Source organism: Coregonus clupeaformis, unplaced genomic scaffold (genome assembly GCF_020615455.1).
Source record: "Coregonus clupeaformis isolate EN_2021a unplaced genomic scaffold, ASM2061545v1 scaf2729, whole genome shotgun sequence".
NCBI classification, from domain to species: Eukaryota; Metazoa; Chordata; class Actinopteri; order Salmoniformes; family Salmonidae; genus Coregonus; species Coregonus clupeaformis.
In genome coordinates this window covers 43,966-52,724 of record NW_025536183.1, presented here as the reverse complement: position 1 = coordinate 52,724, position 8,759 = coordinate 43,966, and positions in this window count along the sequence as shown.

Here is an 8,759-nt window from a genome sequence, read left to right as displayed (position 1 = left end):
AGTTTCACATTATACTGCTGTTTTGAATGTACAGCAAAACCAGGTAGTTTTGAGGTTGAATAGCTACTTGGGTTGGATGGTTCCACTGAAATTACCAACAGGCCTTTAATTTGAGACCATTTGGGTAAAGATTAGAGCTTTCTTTCCATTTTAAATCACACCAGGCAATATGTAATATAAATCTGATTTGGTTGAAGTGCTGGGAAGAACTACTCCACAGTAGATCCACGTTGCCTTTCAACTTTTTTCAAATAGGTTAAATCCTTCCAAAATGTCAAATGTGTGATTAGGCAACCCTATATATATTCTAATGCTGTTACTTTCATTTGAGAAATGTTTAAATGCAGTGTGGATCTTCTGTGGAGTTGTTTTTCCCAGCATTTCAACCTCCCTCCTCCCTGACCCAACAGCATAATGCATGGGAGAATGGCATGTTATATATGAACATTCATTTTGAAGACAATTGCCCACCCAAGGTGTTGTCGCCTAGGCCATTGCATCCTTTTCATTGCCCAACGAGACATTCCGGTACAGGAAGAACTGTTGTTTGACTATGGAGTGTCAAGAAAATATTTTGGTGTAGAAGGATAAGATTTTGGAATGGCTTGACAGCTAGGCCAGTCAGCACAAAATCACCAATAGCTGATGGGACTCAAAAATATCCTTAAACCCCTTTTTAAAATGTACATCTGTAATTTTGTAATATATTTAGCCATGCATGTTCAACTTAAATTTCAGTTTTGGGTATCTGCACTTTAAAATAAACAACACATTTAAAAGAAAACCTGCATGTTGTTTTTATTTTCACCCTTGTCTATGGCAGATGCCATCTTCCTAAAAAATGTCTCAGGTGTTGTCAGGCCATTGTTCTGATGTTTGAAGCTCCTCAAGTTGAGGAATTTCACACCTCTGTCTGGGGGTTTCACAAGCCGAAAGGTTTAGATAGGAATTATTATGGGCAGTAGTCTGAATTGTGGCATGGATGTAGCTCAGTTGGTAGAGCATGGTGTTTGCAATGCCAGGGTTGTGGGTTCAATTCCCACTGGGGGAAGGTATGAAAAAAATAATTACACAAAACATATATGCATCCATTAACTTTAAGTCAGCCAGGGTAAGAGTGTCTGTTAAATGTAAAGCACGGTGTTTACCCTGCAGGGTTTAAATCTGACCTCCAGAGGTGTTGTGAAGCTGGAGGTGAGGTCTTTGCCAGATCAGCACCTGGCCCCTCATCAAAGATACTGGTTTGTCACACACGCACACACACACAAACACTCGCACACACACAAACACACAGACACACACACACACACACACACACACACACAATAATCCTCATAGCATCCTCACAGTAAGTAGTAGAACTGGGGATGAAAAACAGAAATGATCGACACCTACCATACCGATCACTTATCAAAAGCATTTTGCTGATATCGTAGCCTATACTAGAGAAATGTGATGTTTGAAATTAAATAAGTTTGCTAATATGGGTGATTGTTACAGTTTTTTACAATGACTTTGGCACTAATTTCAGAACCTTGACGTCATTTTTCAAAACTCTAGACACAAAACTCAAAACGGTCATCACTTGTAACACAGGCTGTCCAATGTTCAAAACATTGCATTGTGCATTCATATATTTAAATAAATCTTACACTTGCACAATCATTGATTCCAAATACAAATGTATTGTGAAATACCAATGAAACGTTAATTTAGATCACCCACACACAAGCAACCAATAGTTTCACTGTGTCATTGTTCGTACAATCATTAAATATTGTAGTACAAAATAGGTGATACATGTTTCATTATGGTACTACATGTAAATACATCCCTGTAAAAGTACTGCAGTAGTAGAGAGAATACCACAGACACAGTGGAATCATTGAACAAAATCTGAAATATATTGATGAAAAACAATACAGTACTGTAAAACATAAACTTGCTTGCTTGTACTGTAAAAAAGCAAAACATAGGAGTGATTACTGTACTTCTACATTTTCATCAACTCTGTCTTGTGGTTTTGGCCACAGGTTCTCATCTACATCACAATGGATGTTTTCATTAGCCAAACATCTTGGAAAAAACCTTTGGCCATGGCGAATCCAGGCCTGACACTGGTCTGCCGTGATGTCATTGCATGCGTCATCCATGGCCTGGAGAAGAGTGACTTGTTCATGAGGGCGCCTATCATAAACCTTCCATCTCCATGTGGAGAAATATTCCTTAATCGGGTTAAGGAAAGGAGAGTATGGGGGTAAATACTGGGTGGTCAATTGTGCATGGGCCTGAAACCATGCTTGCATCATATGAGCATGGTGGAACCTGACATTATCACACACAATGACATAGGTCACGCCATCAGCTCTACAGACCTGATCGAGCTCATCAAGGAAGGTTACAAGGGGACCATAGAAACGGTGTCTGATAAAGAATGATGATGAAATATTACATCCATAGATAATGTAGTCTAATTGGTTCATGCTCCACGCTAATTGGTGACAATGAATCTCGTTACTTTGAAACTTTCATGATCTAAACATGGAATATTGTTTGTCTGTTTCCATACAACTATGCATTAAGAGTAATGCAACAGTTACTTATCATTTTGAGCAGTTGTATCAATTGATAGTTGGATAATTGTAATGAAATGAGTAGACACTCATCTGAAATGTAATGTGTGAATTGCCTTTTGAAATAGTAGTACTTTGATGTTAAGTTGTGTCATATTGAACAGGTGACTTTTGTTAAATGAACAAATGATCTTAGTTTTATGTGTATTGTATCCAAGCAATTGAAAAAAGTGTTAGAGTTTTGAAAAATGTGCATTTTGATCATTGGTTGTGAGTTTTGAGTCTAGAGTTTTGAAAAATGACGTCAAGGTTCTGAAATTAGTGCCAAAGTGATTGTAAAAAACTGTAACAGATTCAAAAAGATGCAGAGTAATCCAGGAGACGGAGCGGGCGGCAGAGATGAGTTGGTGGAGGTGAAGTGGCAGATCCAATGATGGCACGGCAGCCGCTGACAACCAGGCAGGGGTTGGGTGAAGGTCCCGGGAGAATGATGTTCATGGCTAACGATCCGGCAGGGAATGGATGTCAGGTCAGAGCTTATGAAGGGGTGATGATCAGGACCAGGTGTGCCGAAGCTGATGAGAAGCAGGTGCGGGTAATCGAGAGATCACCCGCCTAGCAACGTCGCCCGGCAACCGGACAGGGTGCGTTCAGGAACCTTCAGGAAACAGGAGATTCAGAGCAGAAAAACGGCAACACAGGCAGGAACAGACTCAGGACGCAGGGTTCATGACACAATTAGCGTGGAGCATGAACCAATTAGACTACATTATCTATGGATGAAATATTTCATCATCATTCTTTATCAGACACCGTTTCTATGGTCCCCTTGTAACCTTCCTTGATGAGCTCGATCAGGCCTGTAGAGCTGGTGGCGTGACCTATGTCATTATGTGGGATAATGTCAGGTTCCACCATACTCATATGATGCAAGCATGGTTTCAGGCCCATGCACAATTTACCACCCTGTATTTACCCCCATACTCTCCTTTCCTTAACCCGATTGAGGAATTTTTCTTCACATGGAGATGGGAAGGTTTATGATAGGCGCCCTCATGAACAAGTCACTCTTCTCCAGGCCATGGATGACGCATGCAATGACATCACGGCAGACCAGTGTCAGGCCTGGATTCGCCATGGCCAAAGGTTTTTTCCAAGATGTTTGGCTAATGAAAACATCCATTGTGATGTAGATGAGAACCTGTGGCCAAAACCACAAGACAGAGTTGATGAAAATGTAGAAGTACAGTAATCACTCCTATGTTTAGCTTTTTACAATACAAGCAAGCAAGTTGAGGAACACTGCATTTGATGTTTTACAGTACTGTATTGTTTTTTTATCAATATATTTCAGATTTTGTTCAATGATTCCACTGTGTCTGTAGTATTCTCTCTACTTCTGCAGTACTTTTACAGGGATGTATTTACATGTAGTACCATAATGAAACATGTATCACCTATTTTGTACTACAATATTTACAGTTTTTGCCTATTGCTTACACACTTTTTGCAGAATTTGGCTCATTATGTCAAAACTCAACACACAAGCCAATCAGACATAGCACTTGGAGATTAACAACTCACATATATGCCAAAATGAAACACTGCCATCAAAACTTAACACTCCTTTCTACAAATGAAATTATTGCAACAAAACCATACACACAAGCAACATTTGAATTACACTTTCATATCAACAGAAACACACTGATGGGATTTATATAAAACACTGCAGTCTTCGTGTTTCTATTTTTATTGTCATTTTATTGTCATTGTCTTCTGTAAAACTCAAAAGTAGAATTTCTGCAGTAATCAAACAGTATTTACAAAAAAAAAGTTTACAAAATAACAAACATTCTTACAGAAATTCTTAACATCAAATTTAGCAACAAACAAAAGTAAAAGAAACAATACAATTACTGGATAAATTGCTATTGGGGGAAAAAACATATACTTGTTTTGTGTGTGTGTGTGCATGTGCGTGTGTGGTGGGGGGGGGGGGGATTATGGATCACGCCTTCTGTTCGGATCTGGCCACAAGACCTCGTCAACATCACAGGCAATGTCCTCGCGGGCTAGGCATCGGGAAAATATCGCCTTGTGTGCCGAATCCACCCTTGGATTGATCCCACCTCAATGTCTCCACATGCCTCTTCCATTGCTTGCAGAAGAGTCATGCGGGCATGTGGTTGCCGATCATATACTTTCCACCGCCACGCTGAAAAGAATTCTCGATTCCATTTAGAGAGGGGCTGTAAGGGGAAAAGGTATAAAACTGTGAAATGATTATGGTTGTTGAACCAATCTCGGACCAGAGCAGCCCGGTGGAAACTAACATTATCCCAGATGACAACAAACCTGGGCTGCTGTGGTCTGTCCTGCACAACTGCATGTAGTGCATCTAGAAATGCAATGATCTGTCCTGTATTGTAGGGAGCTAGAGTGGCATGATGATGCAGGACTCCTTCGACACTAATTGCAGCACACAAGGTGATATTTCCCCCACGCTGCCCAGGGACATTTACAACAGCCCTTTGTCCAACTACGTTACGGCCCCGACGCCTGGTTTTGGCCAGATTGAAGCCTGCCTCATCCACGTAGATGAACTAATGCGGCAGTTCGGCGACATCAAACTCCAGAACCGTCTGTAACAGAAAATATTGAATATTGTTACTGAAAACACATACAGGAACTACAATGTCTATATTTTCACACAAGTAGGGGCTGGGTTAGACCAAAACTACAAGCTACAGGCAGGGCAGGTGGCAGCATAAACCCTCATTCCCACATCACAATATATAGTATGTAAAGTAAAGTGACACATACCTGCACATAATTATGGCGCAAGTCCTTGACTGTGACACTCTGGCTCTAGGACTTTTGTATGTGAGCTAGAGTGTATGTTGTTTTGTTGGGGATTTGGGTGTTTTTCTATGTTGGTAGTTCTGTCGGGTGTATTTCTATGTTTGCAGGTCTGTGGGTTGTTTTTCTAGGTGGTTGTATGTTGTAGTCAATGACTCCCAATCGGAGGTAACGAAAGTGTCGCTGTCGGCTCGTTATCTCTGATTGGGAGCCATATTTAAACTGTCAGTTTTCACCTTTGTTTTGTGGGTTATTGTTCCAAGTTCAGTGTATTGTTACGTTAGGACTTCACTATCGCCTTTTGTTGTTTTTACGTGGTTGCTTTATAAATAAAAGTCATCATGTTCACTCCACGCGCTGCGTATTGGTCCGCTCCCTTCCGACGATCGTGACAGAATAACCCACCATAAAGGAACCACAGTGCGTCCAGGAACAAAGGGTCTGGACATGGAAGGAACTGGTGGAAGGTAAAGGGTCCTGGACTTGGGAGGAGATCCTAGATGGTATGGATCGCCACCATGGAACGAGACGGTGGAGAGGCGACGGCGAGAGGAGCAACGGCATCAGCAGGGCCATCATCGCCGGAAGGACGAGAGGCAACCCCAAGAAATTTTTTGGGGGGCACATGGCTTGGGCGACGGAGCAGCAGGAGGCTGCCACAAGGCAGAGTCAGAGGGCTGCCAGGTTAAGGGGGCTGACGGAGGCAGAGAAGGGACGGATTCAGTGGGCTACCAGGTCAAGGGGGGCAACTGGGTAAAGCAGGGAAGGAAAGTGTTGAGGCACGGCGTGAGGTACTGGGGTGTGTAACCAGTTCGGTCCGGCCCGTCCTAGTCCCCGTGGTGCAGCCAGTAGTGTGTGTTCCCCTGCAGTACGGCCTGTTCCGGTCCCTCGCACTAAGGATACGGTGCGCTCGCCAGCCCACCCGGCCTGTTCCTACTCCTCGCACCAGGGATACGGTGCGCCGCCAACCCGGCCCGGCCTGGTTCCGCCACTCGCACCAGGGATACTGCGCGCCGCCAGCCAGCCCGGCCTGTTCCTACTCCTCGCACCAGGGATACGGTGCGCTCGCCAACCCGGCCCGGCCTGTTCCCGGCCACTGCACCAGGGATACGGTGCGCGCCGCCAGCCCCGCCCCGGCCTGTTCCTACTCCACGCACCAGGGATACGGTGCGCCGCCAGCCCGGCCCGGCCTGTTCCGCCTCGCACCAGGGATACGGTGCGCGTCGCCAGCCCCCGCCCGGCCTGTTCCTGCTCTCCGCACTAGGCGTTATGGGAGTCCCCAGGGTCCAGCATGCCCTGTTCCGGCTCCCCGCACTGGGCGTTATGGGAGACCCCAGGGTCCAGCATGCCCTGTCTCCGGCTCCCCGCACTAGGCGTTATGGGAGTCCCCAGGGTCCAGCATGCCCTGTTCCGGCTCCCCGCACTAGGGCGTTATGGGAGTCCCCAGGGTCCAGCATGCCCTGTTCCGGCTCCCCACTAGGCGTCATGTGCGTTCCCAGGGTCCAGCAAGCCCTGTTGCTTCTCTCCGCACTAGCCCTGAGATGCGTGTCCTCAGCCCGGTACCTCCTGTTCCGGCACCACGCACCAGGCCTACGATGCGCCTCAGACGGCCAGAGTCTGCCGTCTGCCCAACGGGGGCCTGGAACTGTCCGTCTGCCCAACGCCGTCTGAACTGTCCGTCTGCCCAACGCCCGCCTGAACTGCCCGTCTGCCCAACGGTGGCGTGAACTCTCCGTCTGCCCAACGCCGTCAGAGCCTTCCGCCAGACAGGATCAGCCAGAGCCTTCTGCCAGACAGGATCAGCCAGAGCCTTCCGCCAGACAGGATCAGCCAGAGCCTTCCGCAGACAGGATCAGCCAGAGCCTTCCGCCAGACAGGATCAGCCAGAGCCTTCTGCCAGACAGGATCAGCCAGAGCCTTCTGCCAGACAGGATCAGCCAGAGCCTTCTGCCAGACAGGATCAGCCAGAGCCTTCTGCCAGACAGGATCAGCCAGAGCCTTCTGCCAGACAGGATCAGCCAGAGTCTTCCGCCAGCCAGGATCCGCCAGAGCCGTCAGCCAGGATCCGCCTGAGCCAGCCAGCCAGGATCTGCCCTCAGTCCGGTCTGCCCTTTAGTCAGGTGCTGCCCCTTAGCCCGGTGCTGCCCCTTGGTCCGGGCTGCCCCTAGTCCGGTGCTGCCACTTAGTCCGGTGCTGCCCCTTAGTCAGGTGCTGTCCCTTAGTCCGGTACTGCCTACTAAGCAGTTTGGACTGTGGTGGGGTGGGGATCACGACCGGGGCCAGAGCCACCACCGTGGACAGACGCCCACCCAGACCCTCCCCTAGAGCGTATGCTGGTGCGCCCGGAGTGCGCACCTTTAGGAGTACTGTGACACTCTGGCTCTAGGACTTTGTATGTGAGCTAGAGTGTATGTTGTTTTGTTGGGGATTTGGGTGTTTTTCTATGTTGGTAGTTCTGTCGGGTGTATTTCTATGTTTGCAGGTCTGTGGGTTGTTTTTCTAGGTGGTTGTATGTTGTAGTCAACGACTCCCAATCGGAGGTAACGAGTGTCAGCTGTCGGCTCGTTATCTCTGATTGGGAGCCATCTTAAACTGTCAGTTTTCACCTTTGTTTTGTGGGTTATTGTTCCAAGTTCAGTGTATTGTTACGTTAGGACTTCACTATCGTCTTTTGTTGTTTTTACGTGGTTGCTTTATAAATAAAGTCATCATGTTCACTCCACGCGCTGCGTATTGGTCCGCTCCTTCCGACGATCGTGACATTGACCCTGACACTGTTCCTCTCAAATGGCACCCTGTACAGCTGCTTCATTCTGAAGTTATGTTTCTGTAGGATGCGACTTAGTGTAGAAATGCTGACCCAGTTGATATTGTTGAATTCATTTCCATTTGCAATTATGCGTTGTTGCAACTCACGAAGTCGGATTGCATTATTTTCTCGCACCATTTCAATGATGGCAAGCTCTTGTTGTTGAGTGAAGAGCCGTTCCCTTCCACCTTGAGGAGGTCGTCCAACCATTCTGTAGAAAATGCCACCACAAGATGTCATTGGTTAGGTTATTTTTCACATACTGTACTTTCAAACTGTACACAGTACTGCAACATCACAATGGTATTCCTTTACATATACAGTACTTCACAGTACTATCCATTTTTGTATAGTATAGTTAGTACAGTAATACTGTAATATGATACAGAATCATGTGACACATACAGTAGGTACAGTCTGGGTAGAAACTTGAAGATATACCTGTTCTCCAGTCGGAATGTCCTTATTATCGATGCTACTGTGTAGCGACTGAGGTTAGGGTGGACTCTTTGCCC